This window comes from Protopterus annectens, chromosome 2.part0 (assembly GCF_019279795.1).
Source record: "Protopterus annectens isolate FY-2018-M chromosome 2.part0, PAN1.0, whole genome shotgun sequence".
NCBI lineage: Eukaryota > Metazoa > Chordata > Ceratodontiformes > Protopteridae > Protopterus > Protopterus annectens.
In genome coordinates this window covers 349,471,097-349,497,212 of record NC_056728.1, presented here as the reverse complement: position 1 = coordinate 349,497,212, position 26,116 = coordinate 349,471,097, and the positions used below count along the sequence as shown (strand labels likewise).

The 26,116-nt window shown below is 40.4% G+C and overlaps 1 protein-coding gene across 1 annotated transcript in view; it reads left to right on the top strand.

Annotated features, from left to right (window-relative positions):
* The window catches only part of SPTLC1 (serine palmitoyltransferase long chain base subunit 1), a gene marked incomplete at its 5' end in the record, with an annotated part of 1,612,539 nt that overhangs the window by 17,074 nt on the left and 1,569,349 nt on the right, over positions 1-26,116 (top strand). The window lies entirely within an intron of this gene.

Genomic DNA, 26,116 nt, shown 5'->3' with positions numbered 1-26,116 from the left:
GGCCGTTTACCTTCTTTTTGCATTCCGACTACCAAGTTGAAGAAGCCCTCAGATAAGTACCCCGTTGGGGACCCTCTTTTCTTCCTTTAACGAATGTCAGATAAAGTTAATAACTGTCTTGCCTGTGGAAAACAGATTCCGCACAGTGATTTTTATTCCTATTGTGTAACTTGTTTGGGCCTTGAGCACGACGTCTGTAATTCAGAAGTCCTTTACCTGGACAAAAGAAGTGCTAAACTTAAAAATGTATTTCTATTGAATCATGCTTCTGATACCAGCTAACTTTATCTCCGTGGTTCTCAATATCCAGTTATATTGAATAATATTAATTCATCAGAATGTTTTATGAGCATATGCTAACACATTTTAATCATTCATTGAGATTTTTAGTTGAAGTTGCTAGTAAGCGGTTAGCAAGTGGTCCACATTTTGTCCATCTTTTCCACATTATGTGAGGTAATGTTCCACATTTTGGAGATGAAACGTTCTGAGCTATGGCCAGTAGAGCAGGAGATCAAGGTGCCTTCCTCTATCAAGGATGAGTGAGCCCATATTAGCCAGTCATTACCATCTCCCCTGCTCTGGTACCTCCAGTGTTTTAAGTTGCTTATCACATTCTACTCCTTTGGGGTCATAGTCAGTACTTTATCCCACCACATTAGATGGATAGCTCTATTTTATTTTGTGGTTTTGCAGCTGTAAAGAAATTGTCTGCTAAACTTGCTTGGCAAAAAAATATAATTATTTTCTAGCAAATTAAAGGAAAAAGGCAACAAGCCATTTGTAGTTCCAGCTGTGAACAGCTGTCTGGAAGATTGTTGCATAATAGAATCTTGCACAGGATTTGAACATGGCCCAGTAGCCATGATCTGGGCCTACACCTGAAGGCTCTTTTTCCGTCTTTGTAAAATGTTACCTGCATGATTGAATCTAAGGGGAAGTTCACCTATTTTATGCTGGAAGCTGCACAACAAATATACAATATAAACTGTGCAGTTTGTACTCTATAACCAAAAACAAACAAAAGAAAACTGGTAGAATAGCTCATGTCAAGGAGTGTAGTAACATACTGAAAGTTTTTGTGCAGTTCCAGAATCCTGGCTATGTCCTTTTTTGGGTGAAGGGCTCATCTGGATTTTTAGGCGCTTGTCTTCTATGTCTCGGAGCAAACTACTCATAAATTAAAAGAAAATAATGGCTTTCAAAATGTTCTAACATTGGAAAGTCCTGCAGGTAACCTTAGACTGTACCTCAGTCATATTATGTGTAGGGGAGCATTTAGGTCCAATGTCTTTGCAAGAATGTCTGGGACTTTTTTTTTGTCAATGAATAATCCTCAACATGGCAGCTGAGGTTATTGAGGGTTCCAGTGGTTTGGATCTGTCTATCTCTGATGGCTAATGAATCATAAAGTTATTTTTCTTTATTTGGTGGACATGGGAGACTCCATCTGGACATAATTTTGCTTGTCTGTAAAATGCTTTGGTTCCTTCAGCTCTAACAAGGTCACAGGACTCTCGAGTGGAACAGAGGTCTCCTTGATACTTTCCTTGTGTAGTTCAGAGTCCTCTTGAAAGCAATAAGAAAAAGCTCATTTTTTATAATCTCTTTTATGACCGATTTAACTGTGAAATAGTTTGTTGAACACTGTCCTTGAATGTAGAAGGACTAATGCCCTTGCTCAGTTCTGTGTCTGAAACAGTTTCCTTTCCACATCTCTTACTGATTGTTGAAGAAATGGTCACAGGCTGCTTTTCGGAAATTTGCATATTTTATTTTAATATCACAATTGCTTAGTAAATTTAGTTTCACTCTTTTTTTCTGTCCTCTTGTGATTCTGGTCATCTTTCATGTCAGACCATTTTTTTTGTCCTGACAATTTTGTAGGTCTGAATTACCACTTCCTAGGCCTTTGGCATTTTTCTTGTCTTGATCTATTCTACATTTGTTACTGCTCTGTTACTGTTATTTGTAGATTTCTTGCAGGTTCATGTTATTACTGTTGTAAATGTGCAGTTTTCTTTCTTTTTTTTTTTTCAATAATTTTTATTTTTATTTTTACATTAATAAATGCAACAAATAAAAACCATCTTACAACATGACCGTGTGTATGCATGTATACATACACATACATACACATATATATATATATATATATATATATATATATATATATATATATATATATATATATACATACATACACGCATATACATATGTTATACATTGATGTCAAATACCACAGGATATAGGTCATACAACATATCTATTTACACTATGTACATAGATGCTTTCATTGTTAATTCCACAGTTATATAGACAGTATATACATTCGTAATATCCAAGTTATTATTTAATATCTGAACTTGTATGTGTTCTTTGGTTTCATTATAGTGTATTTCTAAGTTGCTGTGTGATGAATTATGCTAATATGATGTTAAAGGTTTGTTCCCAAATTTCTCTGGATTTCATGTTTTTGTTTCTTTTATCTATTACTATTTTATGAGCTAAAAGGTGTTGTATAGCTACTTGTTTAAAACCCTCCCAAGAGATATTTATCATATCTAGCCATTTAAAAGCTATATACAGTTTCATTAGTAGGAAAATTGTTAAAAGTATATTTGCTTGTTTTCTTGGGATGTTGGGTGGGAGAATGTGTAACAGAGTGAATTCCCAAGTTAATGTTGATGTTTGATAACCCGTTTTTTGTAATTGTACCTTGAGAGAGTTCCAGAGTTTATAGACACATTTACAGTTCCAAAATACATGGATTAAGTCAGCTATCTGGTCCTTACAGTGTGGGCAGAAAGGTGATTTTGACGTGTTAAATTTGTGTAGGATTGCAGGTGTAAAATAAGCATTATTATTGATCATGAGCTGAGTGTATGCTAACTTTTTGAGGGGTAGAATCTTCAGTGTTAGATTGATTCCCTGGCTTATTTGCTGATCATCTATGGATGGTTTAATTTTTCTCCAGTAGTTAGAGAAGAGGAGGTCCTTCTGGTATTTGATTTCATTTATCATTTTATATGAATTGGTAATAGTTTTCTTTGTTGTGATAATAGTTTTCCAAAGCCTGCTGCAAGTTTCTGTGTCACTATTGGTCATAGTAATATTTTGGAGATAACTGGAACACAGTTCTTTGATTTGTCTTAGGATTATTATGTGTGATTTAGGGAGGTTTAAGTTGGTCCTCATTTCTTGTATTGAACAGTTAAGGTAGGGATAGATATCTTGGATTGTTTTATCTTTTAGTCTGGGAAAAGGGACTAAGTCCAGCATCTTATTGTTTATTTTTAAATTTGGGTTTTTATGAAGGGGTTGCAGTATTGTCATGGCATGTCTAAGGTTCAAGAATTGAGAGAGTTTTTGCGCTAGGTTGATAGAATGTTTTAAGGGCTCTATAATGTTATAAGTTTGTATTTCTTTCTGCTTCAGGAATGGAAGTGCTTTGGGATTGAAACCTAGAGCTTTAATATATCTATAATATATTGTCACCCAGAGAGGAGACCAATTTTCCATTGACGGGTTATGTTCAGCTATTCTCAATATTCTGTTACTGTTAATGATCGAGTAGTACATTTTAAAATCTGGTAGATTTAGTCCTCTTTTGCTTTCGGGGAGTGTTAATTTTGGATAGGAGATTCTGTTTTTTTGGGTTCCCATATAAATTTTGCTAGGAAGGTATGAATTTTTTTGAAGAATTTATGTATTGTCTGTGATGTCATGAATATATACATTAATCTAGGTAAAATTTTCATTTTGATTATTGATACTTTGGCCAAGAATGGTAGTTTTAGGTTGTTCCATCTTTTGCAGTCTTGCATTATATTTTGCCATTTAAGGTTTACATTGTGTTGGTAGAAGTCTTTGTTACCCAGGTATTTAGTTTCTTCTTTAATTTTTATTGTGTTTAACGATGGTATTAGTGAGATGAGTTTGGGTGTTTTTAGGGGGAAAATATTAGTTTTATTAAGGTTTAGTTTGTAGTTAGACATAGTCGAGAAATGTTCAATTGCAGCTATTATTTTGTTTATATCTGAATTTGGTGTAGTGCAGTATATGTTCAGATCATCTGCAAATGCAGTGAGGTATATTTTGAAGTTGTGTATTGATGGAAGATTGTGATATGTATTTTGTTTAATGTATAGAAAGAGTGGTTCTAGGTATAGGTTAAACAGGAAGGGTGATAGTGGGCATCCTTGTCTTGTTCCATTTTTATTAGGATCCTATTTGACCAAGTTTTATTTATATACAGAGATGTGTATGGGTTGCTATAGAGAGTTTGGATGATCTGAATGAAGTTATTGGGTATATTAAAGTAGGGTAGTGTTTGGAGTAAGAATTCTAGATTAACCCTATCAAGATGCCTTGTGGGCATCCACTACCATTGTGTAGATGTTGATATTGTATCGGTTAGCGTAGGATATTAGTGCATCTAATGTTAATGTATTGTCACTAGTCTGTCTATGTGGTGTAAAACCGGATTGTTCTGGGGAGAGGATTTTTTTTATCAGATTTTTCATTCTGTTTGCAAGTATAGAGGTAAATATTTTAATATCTATATTTAAGAGGGAGATGGGTCTGTAGCTGTCGGGGTTTTTGGGGTCTGTGTGTTCTTTTAATATAAATATAGTTTTAGAGGCATTAAAGTGGATATCATTTATTTTATAGTTTATTATGTAATTCAGTGTATAGTATAGTAGTTTGGCTATCAAGGGGGAAAATGCTTTGTAAAATTCTGATGCGAGTCCATCTGGACCCGGAGCCTTATGCACTTTTAAGTGCTTGATTGTTGTAATAATTTCACTGATGGATATCGGCTCAGTTAGTTTTTTTTGTTGGTCTAAATTGAGTTTTGGGAATTTCAGTTTTTGAAGAAAAAGAGTTCTATCTTCCTTTGAGGTTTGTAGTATTTGTGCTGCATATATTTGAGAGTATATTTGTTCAAATGTTTTAATAATGTCTTCATTTTTTGTGTAGTTTTTGTCTCTGTAGTTTATTTCTGATATATTGGAGGCATTTTTGTATTGGCAGATAATTCTGGCCAGAGCTCTAGATGGTATTTGAGCTTCTTCTGCGTAAGTGGCTAACATTCTGGCTTCATAGAAATATAGGTTCCTGGTTTCTAACATATATAGATCCCTTTGCAGTTTTAAAAGTTCTGCTCTGTTTGGTTCTTAGGGTTATTTATTAGTTCTTTTTCAAGATGCTCTATTTTCCCTTTCAGTATATGCTCCTCTTTCAGTTGTATTTTTTTATAGTATGCTGCTTTTTTTGATAAACAATCCTCTCATTTGTGCTTTGGTTGCAGCCCATTCTATGTCAGTTGGTACTTGGGAGTTAGTGATAATTGTAAGAGCTATTTTTAGTATTGCTTCTGTTTCTTTTATTACATCCATTTTGGAAAGTAAATTAGGGTTTAATGACCAATTATGACCCCTATTCTCTAAATATATCTTTTTGTCCCAGTTAATGTTCAGTGTGATTTTGGAGTGATCTGAAAAGAACTTGGTATGTATAGTTATTGTTGGGTCCATGTTAATGAATATGTCAGAGATTAAGAAGAAGTCTATCCTTGACCACATTTTGTGGCATTGCAAATAGAATGTGAATTTCCCTGTTTTATCTGCACTTTTCCCATGTTTAAAAGGGTCATGTAGTTTGAAATCTTGTTTGAGTTCATTAAGGGCTAATGTGGCTTGTTTATTATGTGATTTGGTCAGATTAGATTTATCCTTTTCTGGGTTTTGATATGTATTCCAGTCACCTCCAATCACTAGGTAGTGATCTTTAAATTGGTTTAAGATTTGGTATAATGACATAAAAATATAATGACATAAAAAAGTGTTGTTGGTTATTACAGGGTGCATAAACATTAAGTACCATTATAGGTTTTGGTATTGTAGGACTATTAAATGTTACATAGCACCGTCTTCCCTCCTTGTCAGCTTTGGTTTTAAGTATTTTTTCCTTAAATTGGTTTTTAATTATTATGGCAGCCCCAGCACTGTTTGTTTTCCCCTCTGAAGCTATGATTTGGCTTATCCATTTCTTTCTGCTAATTTCTGCCCATTGCTCTGCAGTCAAGTGCGTTTCTTGTATTAGTATAAGGTTGGCTGTGGTTTTTAATGTAAGGTGTAAGAATAGTTTTCTTTTCTTCTTGTTTTGGAGCCCTTTAACATTCCATGATTCTATTTCCCACATTTATTTATTAAGTGTATTCCTTAGATATGCCATGTATATTAGTTTTGTTTTGTTAGTTTTGTATGTGTTACTGTGTGATGGTTTAGGAAAGCATCTATTTATCCCCGTCCCTACACTGTGCCTAACCACTATATCCCTGGACCAGGAATAATCCGGGGGGGGGGGGGTGAAGGTTCATTATATGGTTTACCTTTACGTCTAATCTTGGAATGTGTTTTCTTTTAGATATAGATTTCCTCCATAGTATCCCCCCTGTGTTACTATAAACAATGTGGACAAAGCTGAACAAACTAGTTCCCTCAACAAACACTGCTACTTAATATCCCTAGCCTCTTCCAACATATTATTTATACAGTGATGGTATTGCATTTAAGGTACAGCATGTATTGTTTTTGTCTTGTGACTAATTCTTTCTAATAGTATTTTTAAAACAGCATATTAATATACATTCCTCAGTAAATTATAGCAATATGTGTACCATAGTAATATTGTTAAACAATCAATCTTGTCATTTTTACATTTTTCTCTCATTTGACTTCTTTTTCCTCCCCTTTACTTATTCCGGTTTCGGCCTTCTTTGGTGCCTATAGTGATGTTTTTCCACATCAATCTGTGTGGGTTATAAAATATATACTTGGCACCTATTTAACAAAAGTAGGAAGTATAGAGAGACAAAAAAAAAGAAAGAAAAACAGCTTAGCCAAACAGTCCTTCTGCTATAGTTGACATATTAAGGCTATATTTACATTATCCCAGGATTGTTAGGTTATTTTACTAATTTGCTGATATTACTTCTCTCCAGGATCTTTTAACACATTTCTAGTATTTACATAAAACATTTAACAATTTTTTCCCTTTTTTTCCCAATATTAATCTATAAGCTAGCATAATTCTGACAGTTTATTTCTTGCCTATTATTTAAGGCTGGAGTTTCATTCACCTACACAGTACTGGGTGTACTGTTTTAGTGAATGGTTCAGTTCAACAGTACCTTATTTCTTCAAGGTTTTGCTTGCAGGTTGGTTGACATCTGTGGTGCAGCTTTCTTCTTTTAGCTGGTGCAGATCAATTTTCATTTTTCAGGCAGTAAAATCCTTTGGAGCTTGCTGAAATCCATTTTGTCTGACTGTTCTTAATGAAGCCATCAAAAGCCTAGGGGGACTGAATTTGCAAGCCAATGTCTGAGATGGGAACTTCCTTCCTATATTCGTGCATCGGAAACAGCAGTTCATTTTTGGTTTCCACCCAGGCTGTACTTCCCTTTCCTGTGTTACTCATGGCTCACATCAATGACCCAAGGGCCTAGACAGCAAGGGGAAGATTTCAGAGTTGGATCCCAGCTAGAGTGCTCGTGAATGAGGTCGTTTTTTCATCCAAGGGACCTTTATCTTTTTTTTTGTGGATTTATTTCACTTCTAAAGGTGTAATTTGCTTGAAAACAGCCAGGAATGTCTCTTTTGCCTCTTTGGGGTTAGCAACCATGTATTTAACCTCTTTGATGTAAAAGATTAACTGATTTGGATATTTCATCTGGAATTTGATTTTTTTCTATTAGGAACCTGCAGTATGGAGATAGTAGTTGTCTTGCTTATCTTATTTGTATTGGGAGGTCTTGAGCAAAGGAGATTTTATTATTATTCCAGGTGAGTGTGCCTTTTTTCTTTGCTGCCAGTATGATTTTATTTACATCTTGGTAGTTTAATATTTTAATATAGACAGGTCTTGCTTTCAGTGATGTTTGCATTTCCCTCAGGGCTCTGTGGGCTCTCTCTATTGTTATTTGCTGCATTTCTTCAGATTCCTCTAGGAGGGAATTTATTATTTGCTTGATTGTTGGTATTAGATTGTTATGAAGTACAGTTTCAGGTATTCCTCTGATGATGATATTGTTCCTTTGAGATCTTGCTTCCAGGTCTGTTAATTTTGCTTGTAAGTTTTGTATTTCTTTGTCATGGGCATCAGTTTTTGAGAAATAGAGTCTATTTTTATTTCATTTTCTATTATTTTGGACTCAGATTTTTCCATTCTGGATATTATTTGGCTGAATGAGTCACCAAAGGTTTGAAATTGTAATGATAAGTCCTTTAATGCTTGCTGGATAGGTAATAAGGCAGATTTTATGTCTTCCAGATTAGCTGGCTGGTCTGTCTTGGATTTATTTGTATTTTTAGAGTTGTCAGTTTGTTTAGTTGTCTTTTGTCTTTTTGAAGTTGTGTCTTTCTCAGGTGAGGCTAGTACTGAGAATTTGGTCTTAGTTGTTGTTGTTTCCATATTATTTTCCTCTCTTGACATCTTGCTGTATAGTGTTTTACCAATCTTGCAGTCAGATGCTGGGCCTTAGTAGCACATTGCTTAAGCTGTTATTCAGAAATCTTAGTTAATCCTGCTGTTTCTGAGCTGAATCTGTCACTTTTTCTTCCTCTTTTGTTTGCTGGATGATATTAGCAGTAAATATCTACATTTATTTCTGTATTATTAATTCTGTGTTGCCTTCTGGGTTTGTTTTAATCCAGGACATATCGAGACCTAGGTGATAGCAGTGCTCACAGAACAGCGGCCATTTTGAACTCCCAAATGTGCAGTTTTCTACTGCTGTAAGCGATCACAAGTATTGTACATTTCAAGAAAACAAGGCTTTCTAGAAATGTTATGTAGGCATAAAATTCTGTCCCCTCATAGCATTCACTTTGTATTTTTTGCATAGCTGAAGAGCATTATTTTCAACATTAGATCACTGGTGCAGTAGCCTAAGCTGCGTGGAACTCACCAACCTGCCAGCTCTATTTTAAAACTTAAGGGCGCCCTTCATGTGCTTTAACTGTCAGTAGCTTGAGCACAGCTGCATATAAAGACAGAGCACCAAAGCTTTTACAGCTTCCTTTCTGCTGAAGGGTGCTGCTTCAACAGGCTTTGTGGAACTGTCTGTCGACTAGTGATCCTTCAAAGCTGGGTAGGTAAATCCCCATGTTGGGTAAAACCTTCCATAATGTTACTTTCTTGAAGAAAACTTTTTCTCTGAAACTTTTTTTTTTCTTTGGAAATGTTTGACTGTCATTATTTGATGGGATCATTTTCTGGGTGAATTCTTATGAGAGTAAACTGCATAAAAATCTAATTTTGGACATTGTTTCCTACATTGTTTTGTGTTAGAGGCAGGAAATTGTGCTTTTTGGGGACTGTGTTTTTTTATCACCACAGAACCATCTTTTGGATGCCATAAAGCTTACCATCTCTCAGCTTACTAATTTACAGTGCCTTCTTCACAGTTAAACCTATGGAACAGTTACTGGTCTCCTTAGTTTTTCCTTCCCCTATCTGCAAGAAGAAAAATGTTTTCAGGGAGTCTTCGGTGTCAGGCTGGCTCCAGTTGTTTTGCAGATACTGATTGATGACTCTACTGTGGCCAAAATTGGTTCCACAGACCACTCATCATTACCTCAAGTCCATCTGATGTGACAACTAACAGCTACTAAGGACTAGAGGCTAGACACACCCTCTGTGGCTGCAGGGTTGCCATTCGAAGGCAGGGGAGAACCACTCTTGTCTGTCTCAGGGAAGAGGCGGGTGATCTACTGCACAGCCCAGTCAAGGAGCCTGGATGCGTGGTTTAGTCCGTCTTCTTTGTGCCTGTCTTTTTTTTTTCCAGGAAAATAACTTTGCTTCTTGTTTGTTTCTGTGAACAGGGAAGATTTGCTGGGATTTGCTCTGGAATTGATTTTTGTTTTGACTTGTACCTATTACTGCTTTAGGTAAGAAGAGAGAGTTTTGTCACTTTCTGATTCTGATTTTCAGCCAGAATAGCAGGAATTGGAGGAAGAATGTTACGCATCAAGAGTTTCTTCTCAACCTGAAGATTCTGATTCTGAGGAAAGTTGCTTCAGATTTCCCTCCCGAAGACTGTCCATTTTCTGAACTTTTGTTTTTCAGTGGGATCAGATTGAAATTCCTATTGACCGGTCCGGCAAATGCATTGTGATTTGTTAGTTAGATATTCGTAAATCTATGGCATTTTCTCCTGTTTTACCTGCCTTAGAGAATGTTTATTTCCTTGCAGTTTGTAGTTTACCTGAGTGCTGCTAGGAAGTCTGACTGGTTGTAATGGGGTACCTCAGTCTCACAAGTACTTGCTTTTCCTTTTCTAAGCATAAAACAGACATTGCAGTGATTTTTCTTATGAAAAACTCTTTCTGCTAGACAAATTGAGAAAGCTTTTGACACATTTGGGAAGAAAATTTATTCTAATTTAGCATTTTGAATTTTAAGCTGTTATGCCGATATGTTCGTTTTTACTTTTTTCTTTTGAGAAAATGAAAATTTTAACTGTTAACATTCTCTCTTCTGGTGTGAAAAAAAATCTTTGAATGCCTCTTTACTCCCTGCTTCAGTTGTAATTAAACATGCCTTAAAGTATTCCTGTGATGCTGCTGATACTGTTTCCAGGGCTGCTTATTCTGGGTCAGTCATGAGAAGATGTGCTTGGCTTCATTCTTAAAGTCGTCTTCCTGAATATGTTAAAACCAAGGTTTTAAATTATCCTATAAGCAAGGAAGTTCTGTTTGGCCCTTCTACTGCTGAAGTCCTTAAGAGATTTGATGAGAGGAGAAAGTTGATTCAAGAGGTGACCCAAATCTTCCAATCTACCTTTAAGGCAAATAAAAAGATTTCCTTCCAATTCAGCCACGTGTTTATAAAGGAGATTCAAGCAGCAGTGTGCCTCCAAACAAATTTTTAATAGACAATAGTAAGGAAGATCAAGAAGAAAAGGGAAAGCCTTTCATAATCGGCAACAGTCCAGAAAAGTCAGAATGACTGTTGGCCTCTTCAGGCTTCCCAGCAGTCTGTTTCCCTCTCTGTGATTCTACATAATGTCCTTCTTTTCCTATGTTGCAGTATTCTAGTTGTGGGATTTCCTGCCCTCAGGCAACTCATACGTCGGCTCCTATATAAAAGCTTCAGTTTGGCTGTTGCAGCTACGTGGGATGTCACATGTAAGGCCATAAACCAGGGGCATTAAATGTGACGTCTGTACACACAATCTTCAGAACCTTTCAGCCACAGATGACCGCATCGTGTGTTCACTCCTTCTCATCAGACGTCATAGTAATACACAGCCATCTGGTGCACTAAACCTTTACTTAGAAAACCAGCCCCTTAAGCGGTTTGCCTTAAGAATGGATCCCGCCTCGTAGGCCGCGTCAGAACCTCTGCGTAAGAAGCCCAGGTTTCCTAGGCCTTCTTTGCTTGCTGCTCCATTACCGGACACCCCGCCAGTTGCCGATTTAGGAGCTGAGGGGCACCCCGGCAGATCCGTCAACTTCAATGTCTACCTTTGAGGAAGCTGTTGCTCAGCCAACTGGCACGTCCACGAAGCCAACCCAGACCATGACTACCGTCGAGGGGGAACCAGAATCTGTGGTACCTCCGACCGGGATTCTGACTTCTGATACGGTTCCTAGTAAACCTGATTTCAGGCCGGTTCCAACGTCCACCTCTGCTAAAAAGAAACCGAAAACCAAGCATGCATCCTCCACTGCTGAAGGCCTACCGGATTGGCAGTCCTTCACATCTTCCCTGATGCAGGCCTTCAACCTCATCCTCCACTACTCTACCTTTGCTCAGCCCTAGGGTGGCTTCAGCCTCTTCCCTCCCCCCCATGACATCTCAGGTTAGGGAAGAAGAGCATGATTCATTCTTTTCCTCCTCTGATGACTCAATATCTTGCACCTCCCAAATTGCTTCACCTTGGGAGTATTACTCTCTTGATGAGGAATCGGTAGAGTGATTCACCCCCTGTGGATATCGCATTTGGTGAGACTATCATCAAGATGAAAGACTACTTCAAATGGGACACCTCACAAATGACTGGCGTCCAAAAGCGGTATTTTGAGCTTCTTCATGTTGAATCCCCCACCCCTTCCTGTTCCTCCAGTTCTGCCTGCATACTTGGATGCTTTTAATTCTGCATCTAAGGCCCCAGACTGACAGCCAACTGCCCCCAAGTGACCAGATCGCATCTACAGGGTGCCTGACGAGCAGAAGTTCTTAGTCAAACCACCCTTGGTAGACCCAGCAGTGATTGCCACCTACCCTGATAAGCAATCCAGGCTCCTTCCATCCTCCTCTCTCCTACCCACTGATAAAGACAGCAAATCTATGGATAGGATTGGCAAGTAAGTATACACCTCTTCCACATTGGCATTCAGAGCCATTAACTATCAGACGCACATGACTAAATATGCTCTGGACTCGGTCTCTCAAGCCTCCTCCATGCTGGCTTCTATCCCTGACAGCCCCATTAAGGCTGACATCTCCTCCAAACTTTCTCTGGCTACACAAGTAGCCAGACATTCGATTTAGATGCAGCTATGATGTTGCAGAAGCATCTGCTCGCTCTGCAGAATCTGCTTCTGTTCTCAGGAGATACTCCTGGCTGAGACTTCAGAATCTCCCAGAAGACTTCAAGTCAAAGATCTTGGATGCCCCCCGGGTCACAATTTCCTGTTTGGAAAGCAATCTGTAAATCTCTGTAAGAATCTGCAAGAAAAAAGTAAGGAATTGCAGGACATAAAACATTTACTGGTGTCCCCCATTCCCAAGTACTGCAGAAACTGTCCAGCTAAAGCCACCTTTGTAAGGTGAAACCCTACCCAGACGGGTACTACTTCCAGATCTAGAAGAGGTACAAGAAGACCCACCACGTCCAGACCTGCTGCCCCGCATCCTCTGCCTAGACAACCCTTTCAGGACAGAGGAGGCCCCAACAATGCGTGACTGCCTTGCCCACCTTCCAGTCTCAGCACGCCTTCCCTACTACTTCCCCTTCTGGCAAACCATAACCTCGGACCAATGGGTACTATCCATAATCCAGAAAGGATATTTCCTCTCCTGGAAAGAAAAATCACCCATGAGAGGCATCCCATATCCCTCCAAAAACCAACTGCATCTCCCTCCACAGGTTCTGACAGACCTGCTGAAGCTGGGTACCATAGAACCTGTTCCCTCAGGGCAGGAAGAAAAAGGTTTCTACTCCCATCTCTTCCTGCTTCCCAAGAAAGATGACCTTTGGAGACCCATCTTAGACTTATCCTTCCTAAATCTTTACCTTCAGGTGGCCACCTTCAAAATTCTGTCACTTCCCACCCTGCTACCTCTCATACCACCCAAGGCTTTCATGGCCACCTTGGACCTGAAAGAGGCCTACTTACACATACCCATCAGGACTGCCCACAGAAGATTCATGCATTTCTCTGGGCCCTCCCCTCATTTCCAAGTTACTGCTTTGCCCTTTGGTTTGTCCACTGCCCCCACGAGTGTTCACAAAATGCCTGGTCCCGGCCATTGCCTTCTGCAGAACTCAGGGAATTCAGATTTACCCCTATCTGGATGACATCCTAATACTGGCAGAGTCAAAAGATACCCTCTCAAATCATCTGCACTTCACCATGTCCCTCCTGCAGAATCTAGGGTTCACCCTCAACCTTCCAAAATCCTGCTTGAACCCAGACCAGGACATGATTTTCCTGGGTTGCAGAATCCGGACAGACCGAATGAAGGCCTTTCTCCCACAGGACAAGGTACTATCCCTGACCTCCCACTTCAAGGAGCTCTTACACACACAGACAGCAACTGCAATGCAATTCCTTCAACTCCTGGGCTTAATGGCAGCAACCATCCCTGTGCTACCACTGGCCAGAATGCATATGTGCAAGCTACAGTGGTACCTCAAAAACATTTGGTCCCAGCACCTGAATCACTTGGGACAAGTAATTCCCCTCCTTTCCTGTTTAAAGAAAGAAATCAGCTGATGGATTCAACAAGTCCAGCTAAACATGGGGCTTCCACTTCAGCCCACCCCCCAACCCCAGTAATGCATACAGATGCCTCAGATTCAGGTTGGGGTGCAAAAATGGCATCCTACAGGGTTCAAGCAAACTGGCACCCTTCCTTGAAGGCCAAACACATCAATGTCAGAGAAATGACTGCAGTCTTCTTAGTTCTAAAAACCTTTACTATTCTGCTTCTACCAGGGGTTCTTTTAATAGTAACAGACAATACCGCTGTAATGTGGGTACCACAGCAAACAGGGAGGGACAAAGGCATATCAGCTGTGCAGACTAACCCTGCTGATATGGGATCTAGCCTTTCACCACAACTTGACCCTACAGGCAACCTACATCACCTCGCAGGACAACAAGCAAGCAGATCTCCTAAGCAGGACATCCTCTCCACAACACAAATGGATGCTTGACAGGACTGTCTTCCTAGATATAGTCCAGTGGTGGGGCAGTCCTCAAATAGACCTGTTCACCTCCCCTCAGAACAGGCATCTGCAGACCTTCTGCTCAAAGACCTACTCCCCTCTAGCCTGGAGAGTAGACTCTTTCAGCATCTCCTGGAAGGGGAAGGGGAGTAAAGGCCCATTCCACAAGGGCAATGGCTGCCTCCAATGCTTTCCTAAAAGGTCTGGACATGGCTTTCATTATGGAAGCAGCCACATGGTCCACTATCCACAATTTCACCAAACATTACAAGCTAGACTAAGTCTCCAGAGCATGTGCAGGATTCGCCAGGGCAATCCTACAGGGCTTTGTAGAATCCTCTTCTGCATCTACCACCCTCTCATCCAACTAAGCTGTGATACTCTCCCACAACTAGAATACTGCAACATAGGAATCGAAGGACATAGAATAATTGTGTAAAATCTTACCATAACCATAGATGTCCTCCTCTTCCATGTTGCAGTATTCCTTCCCACCTACCAATAACCCCCTCATCATTTTCCTTTCATCCCAGCATCACTCTGGAGCCATCTATGCTACAGAGGGACCCCAAGGTCCCATACCTGACACCACTGGCATCTTCTCCTGCTGGGCCTTCTACTCTACCTGCTCAGCTTCAAGTTCTGAAGATTGTGTGTGCAGATGTCACATTTAAGGCCCCTGGTTTATGGCCTTATGTGTGACGTCCCATGCAGCTGCAACAGCCAAACTGAAGCTTTTGTATAGGAGCTGACGTACGGGTCGCCTGAGGGCAGGAAATCCCGCAATTGAATACTGCAACATGGAAGAGAAGGTTATCTATGGTTATGGTAAGATTTTACACAACTATTCTTTCCCTTGTAGCACCAGATTGTTTCAGGTAAATGGGTTCTCAGTTATTCAACTTGACAATGGGAGTCCTGCCTTGCCTACAGGGGGATTCCACCTTGCTCAGTAATAAACCGTTTATCCCTGTTCCCTCCACTCCTGGAGGAAATGTTATTTCAGGGAGTCATAGAACCAGTGTTTGCCAAATGGGCAAAGGGTTTCATTCAGGATTTTTCTGGTGCCAAAAAGAAGGGAATTTTGAGGCCTGTATTAGATCTCTCCATTCTCAGTCTTTTTGTCAAGGTCCCAGAGTTCAAAATGTTAACCCTTCAGACCCTGATACCTCTTGTTCCCTTACTAGTTTTCTTGGTATACAAGACTTAAAATGTGCTTAACTTGACATTCATATTGGCAGTTATTTCACATGTTGCTTAAGATTTTATCTATCTGGCTCACATTAGCAATAATCTGTCTTACCCTTTGGACTGTCTATGGTTCTGTGGGTTTTTGCAAAGTGTCGGACTCCATTAATTGCTTATTGCAAAATTAAGGCATTCACATTTTTCCAGAGTTGAACAGTTGTCTTACATTTGCAGACTTTCTTTCCGGATGTCAAGAGTCCTTAGCATAGGAGGGAAAAGTGTGATTGCAGTAGGCAGATTCCCTATGAAGATCTTCACTCCTAGTGTCTTTCTGTTTAGGTGCAGAGTGACTACAAAAATTGTGCTGTGTATCAGTCCTTTGTTCCTAAGACCTTAAAACTCATCTTTTGCCTCTTAATTCCTGCTTGGATTCTTCGTGTTTCCCAAGAAAAGATGACCAACCTTTCTACCCCTTACGTCCTGTCCATTCATAAGAAAAAGTTTGAGACCTAAGCCTAATATCACAACGGCCAAGTCATACTCTGATATACCTGCTGAGGTCTCTGAGACCACAGTATGCCTGATACTTACCCAGACTCCCACTACTTTAACCCCAACAGAGGCCGGTATAGTGTCTGAGGGTCACACATCCGAAATGACTGAAGCTACCAAGAACTATGAGAAAGGGGAGCCCTGCATAATAATTTCTGTAGAGCCCAAGTGCTAGCTTACTGCTGATCTTCAAGAGGAAATTTCAGGATTGCTAATTGAGGTTAGTCATTCATCACCGCCATCGCAATTAGTCAAAGTGGATATCACTCTGAGGGGAAAATAAACAAAAAAAAATGGAAACATTTTCTTCCCCCAGACATCCAAAGAAAAGGAGTGGATGGATTTTTTATGAGTTTTTTTTTATGGCCATTATGGCAGTCTGGCCACCATCCTTTACAAGGCCTGTTACTACATCTACTTCTCCTTCCACTCCACAAAACAGACAGACACTTCTGAAGAAGATGACTCAGACTCAGATGAGCACTCTTTAGTCTGTTTGTCCCAGATCCATCCACCAGGTCAAGTGGCTTAAGATGATGAAGCTTCCCTTACTCCTGACTCCCCTGTGGACGAAGCATCATTATCGTAACAGTTTCCCCAAAGGAAACATTTTAAATGAGAATCTAAACCTATTTCTGAAGTTCAACAGGGATATTGTAATCGCTTGGAAGTAGGCAGCCCTGCTCCTGCACCTCTGTTCTGGAGGCTTTCCTGGATACTTTTGCATCCACTTCTGCTGCACCAGACTCCCAGCTAATAGCTCCAAAAAGACCTGATAAGTTTTAAAAAGTACCTGGGGAATTGTGTCTAAAGTGTGTTGGCCAGGTTGATGCACTGTGTGTGTACTGCTTTGCCTTCATCCATTGCTGTGGTGACGTATTTAAAAAAAAAAAAAAAAAAAAAACACCAGCTTGAATAAGAATGACCTGCCCTTGACAAATCCAAACTGAGACGGATCCTGGGTTTGTAGCCTTCGTATGTCCTGGATGATTAGTTCCACAAGTCTTTCCATGGCTTTGCATATGACGTTGGTCAAACTTATGGGTCTGTATTTGCCTGGGTCTGTGGAAGACTCCACCCTTATGCAGGGAAATTACTGTAGCTGTTCTCCATTTGCTTGGTACAGAACTTGCATGGAGTGTGAGATCTAACAGTATTGTTAGCGGTGTGGCTAAATCATGCTTCACGCTGTTTAAGTTGCATCCAAGGGTATTGTTGGCATTTTTAGCTTTTGAAAACAATTTTAGCAGTGCAGCTGTGATGCAGTGGAAGCTTCCTCCAGGGCAGCTGCTACATGTTTGGAGGTATGTATAGCTAAGTTCTCAGCCTGTTCCAGAGGATACTAAGGTTAAACACACAAACTCTCTCCTAAACAAGGACCGACCTTTTGTTTGGTCCAGATGTTGCCAGCCTTTTCCAGCAATTCCAGGAACAAGATAAAATTATTGTGTAGACAGATCTTCATTACTTCTGTACTAAGATATCAAAGGAATTACCCTGCAAAATTCATTTATTTTCCCTGCAAGGAATCCGGGTCTTATCATATGGCCAAAAAAGTGCTTTACACAGACATGTCTAACTGACCACCACCTGTCCCCCTCCTTACACTGACAAGTATGCCTGACTAACTTATAACCGCCCTCCCTATCCTTTGGTCCATCCCTTCCCCTTTCCAAAAGGCTCACCTCATCCCTAAAAAGCTAGCTACTCTTCAGTAAATGGGTGCTTTAAGTCATCCAAAGAGGATAATGAATAATTTGGAAAGAAATTCTTCCTTTCATTGCAAATCCTCTGCCGCCACAAAATCAGGTTCACATTCTCTATCCCATCATTCAAAGACTGCTAGTGCAAGACATAGAACCGTTGCCTAAACAGTATAGAGGAAAAGAGTTCTTCAACTTATTCCTCTTCCTAAGAAAGGAAGAAATTGTTGAACAAACCACCTTCAGTACCTTTCTCTTGCTTCCATCTTTCAGGATGTTCTCCCTCAAACTCTGCTTCCATTCATCACTCCACAAGCCTTCCTGGTTTCTTTGGACCTAAAGGATGCTTATTTCCACATTCCTGTTCACTCAACCTACAGAAAATGTGAAGTTTTCTACTGGATCATCACACTTTTTCCAATTTGCCATTTGGACTCTGTACAACCCCCAGAGTCTTCAAAAAGTGCCTTGCCCCAGTAATAGCTTTCTGTAGGACTTGGGGAATCCAGATATTCCCTTATTTGGACGACCTGTTTACAGGCTCCATTTCAGCAAATCTTGCCTCATCTCAAATTCACCATGGCCCTACTTCAGGCCCTGGTTTTCACTTTCAATCTGAAAAAAAAAAATCAACAGAGTCCAACCCAAGATCTAGTATTCGTGGGGTTCGGACAACTCATGTAAACCATCCTTCCACAGCCAGAGTACAAAGCGTAGTCAGTTACTTTAGTTCTCTTCTCACTCTTCAATCCTGTACCACAAGGGAGATCCTCAGAGCACTTGGATTCATGGAGCAACCATCCCCATGGTTCCTTTTGCCAGACTTCATATGAGGAAGATCCAGTGGTACCTGAAATCTACCTGGTCCCAACATTCTCACCCCCTGGACACACAGGTTCCTCTCCTGCCTAGCTTAAAGAAAGAATTACTGTGGTTGATGTCACAGATGAAGTTAATCTCCAGGTCTTCCCTTCACACCACAGATGCCACAGCAGGAGCTGCTTACAGACTCTTCAGTTAACATGTGGAGCATGGATAGGAGACCTGAAAGTTCAGGGGCAATGGCCTACAAATTTAAGATCAGTCTGAAGGAAATGGGGAGCACTTGTTAGGATTTTTTCCCATTCTTGTAAACCAGGTCCATTAAGAGTGTTGACAGACAACACAATAGTCATGCGATACATAAACAGGCAGACTGGCTTTTTTGGCATAGAGCAGACCAATAAAGCAAACCTGTCCTTACAAGCAATTTACATTACCTTAGAGGACAATGTTCTAGCAGACTTTCTATGCAGATCAAGAGAGAATCTCCACAAATGGATGCTGAGTGGGGAAATCTTCTACACACAGTCCACAAATGTGGAGTACCACAGATAGATCTTTTTGCCCCCATCCACAACAAAAATCTTCATATCTCTACACCAGGCCCTACTGTCTTCAAGCTTGGAAAACAGACACAAGGTCCTTCCATTGGAGAGGAAGGTTTTTTTATATGCCTTCCCTCTACTTCCCAAGTCCTTATTAAAGATCCAAAATAAATGCCTAAAGATTTTACTGGGGACTCCCTATTAGCCAAGGCAGTATTGTTCCCCAGTCCTTTCCAGCTAACCAAGGGCAATCATCAGAAGCTTCTCTCCACAGTGGACTTGCTCACACAGCCGAAGGTTTCTACTTTATCCCTCACCCTTCAGCCTGAAAGTTTGAATGATAGGATTCTGATCCCTTTTAGACACCAGTTTTCTGAGTATATGCTTAAGATTCTCCAGGAGGCAAGAAAACATCTTATGACGATTGGATGGGAGAAAGGAAATTCACCCCAGGGATCACGTCAGTCGCCCTTCTAGACAGGGGTCCAGGAAAGTAAATAATGTGGGAAGAAATAGCCAGGGAATTGTTATGGCTAGGCTTGTATAGGCCCTAGGGCTGATAGCCTAGTACCAACCTATGAACCTATGACTTAGGGACACAGATAGACAGTGGTCTCACCTTCGATAACCACATTGCCACAACAGTCAGGAAATCCTTCTATGTGGCACACCTTATCACTAAGGACTTTTCATCCAGAAAAAAGGAGGTCATTGTCCCACTGTACTCATCCCTCATTAGACCCATTATAGAGCACAGTGCCCCGTTTGGTATGTACCTCATAAGACATTTGCAACAGCTGGAAAGGCCGCAGAAATACCTCTCTAAAAGAATCATAGGCCTAAAGCAGATGCCCTCTGCTGACCGTGTAAAAAAACTCCAGCTATACTCTGTGGCATATCATCTACTCAGAGGTGATCTCTGCTTAACATACAAGGCCATGTCAAACCCTGAGCTGTTGGACATGCTCCACTTAAAGAAATCCCAATCACTCAGAGCCACACACTCCAGGGATCTAAACCTTGTCATCACAATGAACAAAACATGCTGGAGAGATAGGTTCCTGACCCAGAGACTCCCCATACTCTGGAATAGACTGCCCATACATGTCAAGCAGAGCACCTCCTTGGCCCTCTTCAAAAGGAACATTGATGATTGGATGGGAGATAGGAAATTCACCCCGGGGATCACGTCAGTCGCCCTGCTAGACAGGGATCCAGGGAAGTAAATAATGTGGGAAGAAATAGCCAGGGAATTGTTATGGCTAGGCTTGTATAGGCCCTAGGGCTGATAGCCTAGTACCAACCTATGTACCTATGAGAAAATCTTGCATAACAGAATGGAAAAGGTAGTGTCAGCCTAAATCCAAGGACCCACTTCAAGGTAATATCCCAGTGGTCCTTATTTTTCTTGTGTGAGCTGTTACAATTTGGCATAACATGGTCTTCAATTAAGGCTTACATTTTGCTATGTCTACCTGGCTACGTCTGGACTCTCTGCTTCTGTTGACTATAGAGGTAAAACAGTTCTTAAAAGGTGTACTGCACCAGAAACCTCCAAGGAAAACTGTCCCTCCTGTGTGGGATCTCAGCTTTGTGCTGGAGAAACTCACTCTCCCTCCTTTTAAACCTTCAGCTTCTGCCTTGCTCAGTTCTGGTAGCTCTCACCTCTGCCTGATGAGTGTCTGAATTACAGACCTTTATGGCAACACTTTCCTTATTTTTTCATAAGGACAGAGCGTCTTTAAGGGCCAATCCCTACTTCATGTCAAAAGTCGTAAATGAGTTGTTCCTCAATTAGGCTATAACTCTTCCCACTTTCTTCTCTAGTCCACAATTAAGGGAAAAAGAATTTTGCTTTCCCTGAATGTGCATAGACAATTCAGTCTACCTGCATATGACAAAGGATATTTGCAGATTTGACCAATTTGTTTCTCTTTCCAAGATTCCAAGTTAGGAAACCCAATTTTTAAGCAGACTATTGTGATTGGATTTCTAAATCCATTTCCTTTTGCAATACCCTGCATTGAAAATCCTTACCCTTTCGCACAAAGGCTCTTTCTACAAGAGCAGTGGCTTAATCCGTGCCTTTTACAGGGAGATTGACTCTAGAACAATTTTAAAAGCAGTTACTTGGTCTTCTGTGTGTACTTGCATCAAACATTGGAAAGTAGTTGCTTTTCTAGATCCAGAGCCACCTTCTCCATGTCGGCCCTGTCTGGATTACTAGACAGTTCTCCTGTTTTTCTCCCTTCTGCCCATCACACCATCTAAACTGTGGAAACTGCAACAGTTATCTAAGGAAGGACATAGTACAGTTGTATAAGAACTTATAACCGTAGATGTCAGACTGATTACTGTCACACTATTTCTTCCCTCCTTACCTTCCCCTTTTTGACCTTTCTCCCTTTTATCCCTCTCCTCTCATAGCTGACAAGCTTTTTATTTTAACTCTAGTGCCTCTTTAGGCTCTCACTGACTTAGTCTGAGATTTACGCTTGTATATCTATCTCTGCTTATGTACCCTAATGTTCATGGGCTTAGGGCATACATCAGGCTTATGGCTATCTGGAAAGTTTTAACTTTGGTACCCAGTCTGGGCTGTCCATGTTATTTAACGAGGTAACCCAACAGTTCTGAATACTGCAACAGTGGTCAGTAGAACATGTACTGTTATGGTAAGTTCTTACACAAATGTTTTTTCTACCTTCTTGTGAAACTGGACAAAGGCAGTTTACCACATGCTTCCACACAGACTGGATTTACTCACATACACAAGACAGAGGTTGTTTGATACACCCCAACCTGAAGACTCTTCATTTGACTGAATGATAGAATTTTGATGCCTTTTTTACTGATGATGTGCAGCAGGTATTGAAAGAGGGTAAAAAATGTTACTTAAAAATCATATATGTGTTAGTGGAAAAGATTTTCTAGTTGGTACCAATACAAGAACCAGGACCTAATCAGCTGCCTTTAGTTCTTGATGCTTGAAAAGCTTACTGTTTTTTCCCCCATTTATGGATTTGAGGTTCTTAACATTGAAGACTGTTTTACACATTGCTCTGACTTTTACCAAAAGAGTGTCCAAGTTACAAGCTTTTGGAGCCAGTTAACCCTACCTCATTTTCCACAAGGAGAGGGTTTCTTTGACAACTAATTATTTTCCACCTAACATGGTCTTGAAGTTTACCTTGTGCTAGTCTATTAATCTTGCCTTTTTTCCCAAACCCAAGAAATTCTTTGTACTCTGGATATCCACAGGCAGCTTGGATACTTCCTAGACTAAACTGAATCCTTCAGAAAAGCCAGTCTACCGTATGACTCCTATGAAGCCAAGAGGAAAGGGAATGGCTAGTGTCAGTCAGCTGTGTCTAGGTGGGTGTCTCATGTTTGTGTTTTCTATTCTCACCGTAACAAAACACATCCAGGCAGGATTTGGACCCATTCCTCTAGGGTTTGTCTTCTTTGGTGGCTTTCTGGAAAGAGATGGACTTGATGTGTTGCAGAGGTAGTAACTTGGTCCTCTGTGCATATTGTACAAAGCACTACGAACTGGATTCCTTTTTCAGGTTGAGAATGGGCTTTGCTGTGATCATTCTCCATGGACTCCTTGGTTATTAATAAACTTCCACTTTTGTTTTTGGTTTCTAAGCTATGGTAATCTTTCACAACAGTGATTTAATGTTGAGCATAGTACAACTGTGCAAGTAAACTTACCATAATAATCAATGTTCTAATAGGTCACAGTTGAAGTAGTCATACCCTCCCTCCATCTCCCTTTCTTTTGTGTTTTTTTTTTTTGCTGTGGTGTGGGCTTTTATACCTTTGTGTATCTAGTTATTATGGCATTGTTTCCCTTTCAGGACTGTTGTCTCCCTTCTTAGGACAAATAAACTGTGAAGGTTGTGGCTCTCTAACTGTATATGTGGAACTTTGCTTGAGCATGGTTGGCTGGGTAAATAAACCAAATAGCTTGAGCTACTGTAACAGGGAGCTATATAGAACATCTACTGTTATAGTAAGTTTACTTGCACTTTTCTGCTTTTTGTGACGGTTGTAAACTATGCAGTCTTGGTACTTTTAGAGATGCAGAAAAACATAAAAACTGTTTAGAATGGAACAAAGCTTTGCTCTGCCACCAAAGAGGCTTTGACCTTGAGCTCTGCTTGAGGTCAACTCCCTCTGCCTGTAGTGCCAAGTCAATGATTGTCAAGAGTGATTCTCCAAGATAAAGGCAATGATAAAAAGGAAAAAAAAATGTAAGACTGGTGAAGTCTGGGAATCTTTTCAGGTCCTCAACCTAAAATTACCTAGGCCTGAAGAAAAGTTGACTTTCTTTCAGTGTTTGGTATAAGATACAACAGCAGGACAGTTTTCAAAGCTTCACCTTCTATGCATTCAAACCATTAGTCAGCTGTAGCCGAGTTAACTAAAAATAGAGGTTTGGCACCAAGCCCTATAGAGCTTTCCTGACCAGGAAGAGTATACTTCTCTGAGACTTTCGATGATTAATGGTCATCTTGTGCTGTTCCTTTGCTGGGCAGATGAATTCCCTTTGAAGAAAAAAAAAAAACTTCCATTTAAAAAAAAAAAACAAAAAAAGCTGGCAGTGTTTTGAAGTACTTTTTACTGACTTTTTTTTATAAGAGAGACGTGAAACTGTAGAAATTATGCAGCATAATTAGTATAAACCAAGAACCATACAGAAAAAAACGCCACTGAGTATCCAGAATAATCAAGGATTTTAATAACAAGATTGAGTGCTTTCACCTCTCTAAGGCTACTTCATCAGAATAACCATGAAACCAACCATCAATTCTTGTATACTATGCTTCCAGCATTTCCACTGGATAATTAAAAACTTTGAATTATCATTTAAAATTTTTAAAGCTACAGCATGTTAAAAACACGTACGTGTATAATATTGTAAGTCTATTTATTACTCTGTGAATAAGACCAAAAAGTGCAGATAAGTTATTTTTCAGCCTTCTTATTCAAAACTTGTGCTATAGAAACACATTTGTTAAGTCCAGGGGGGAGTAGAACATAATTTAATTTGCCACATATGCTGTCTAGTGCACAGCCATCCCTTCCAGTCTCCACCTCTACCATTAATTAATTTTCTCCAAGATGCAAAAGGAGAATGTTTTTAAAACCATTACAGCTGGTAGAGTGTTTGTGTAAGGGACTGTTCTCCTTCTTGTTAGTGATATTCAGATGTTCATAAATGCGTGCCTTAAATGCACGATTTGTTTTTCCAACATAATGTGCTGGGCAGTTGTTAACACTTAGCCAAATGGAACAATTTCCTTTGCAAAATGTTGTTCTATTTTTAAGGATGTTGTCTAACACCAGGGTTTTTTGTCTTAACTTATATGCACACTGTTTACATCTTCCACATGTTGAAATACCACAAATCAAAGGTGTACTTTCTGGTATTTTATTTACAAAAAGCTGTTTAAAGATGTTCATCGTGTTACACTGCTGCAGTCATTACACTTGGGTTATCCTGCCGTCAGGCGGTTCCCCAGTCGGCCTGAGTTCCAAAGTCTTGGTCCGGCGTCGGTTGCTCTCGCTTCCTCCTTGACGTCAGTGCGACAGGGGTATATAAGATGCAGCCGACGCCATTTTCTACAGTCTTTCTTGCCACGCGGTGCCCGAAGCAAAAGCAGTTCGCAAGTGCCGGTCGGCCGACTCCTGAGATTTTCATTCCGAATCCAGAACTGAAGTCTTCTACAAAGCTAAGTACCCCGTTGGGGAAACTTTTTCTTGCCTCAGACCAATGTCAGTAAAAGTTAATAACTGTATTTCTTGTGGGAAGCAAATACCTCATAAGGATTTCCATTCTTGTTGTATCCCATGCCTAGGCCCAGACCACGATGTCACTGGTTGTCGGTTTTGTGCTAGGTTTAACAAGCGCACTATTAAACGTCTGTTTGATTTTGCCCGACATTATTTTGGCAGAAAATTCAATTACACCATGCCGTCGGAACTTCCGACGACCGGAATACATAAAAAGCGCAAAGACAAGGATAGGCATCCGGGGCCCAAAACTGACAAAGCCTCTTCTAGGCCAGTCGCCGGTTCTCTGGTTTTCAGCGAGGCGCCTTCGCAGCCCCTGACGACCGCTTCTGTAGAACCACAGGCCGCCTCTGACTCCCATGTAGAGATGGCTGGGCCTTCGGAAGCACCAGATTTTCAGCCTACCGAAACTAACCCTTCAGAGGGATCCGGAGTAGCTGAACAACCCGCAGCTTCAGAGGGTGTTTTCAGACCTACTCAGTTAAGCATTAAATCTTCTGCTAAGTCTAAACCTCCTTTAAAAACAAAGAAACAAATACAGCATTCTCCAGGACAGGCCTCCATGCCTAAGAAACAAATGCTCAAAATGGCCGAAGACCTAATCACTCTGATCAGGGGGTCCCATCCCCCTCCTTTTAAAAGGCCTAGACAGGATGCAGACTATGACTCACCCGACCAGGTATCCATCTCTTCAGATTCATCCTCAGACCTAGGATACTCTCTACCCCCTTATGAGGATTCTGATGCTGAGGAATCAATTCCATCAGCCTCTCTGCCTGAGGACTACTCCTTTGGGGAAACCTTACATACCATGAGGGAGCATTTCCATTGGAAAGGCCAGGATTACTCAGAATCCAAGAAAAGGCTCAGACTTCCTTTTATTACCTCAACACAGACCCCTTGCTATTGCACCAGTGTTAGATATTGTGGATGATGTGTTTACTGAATCCAGCTTAAATCCTGATTCTTTACCTCCAGCCCCAGTTAAGCCTGACAGATACTACAGAGTCCCTGACTAAATTTCTTTATAAAAGCCC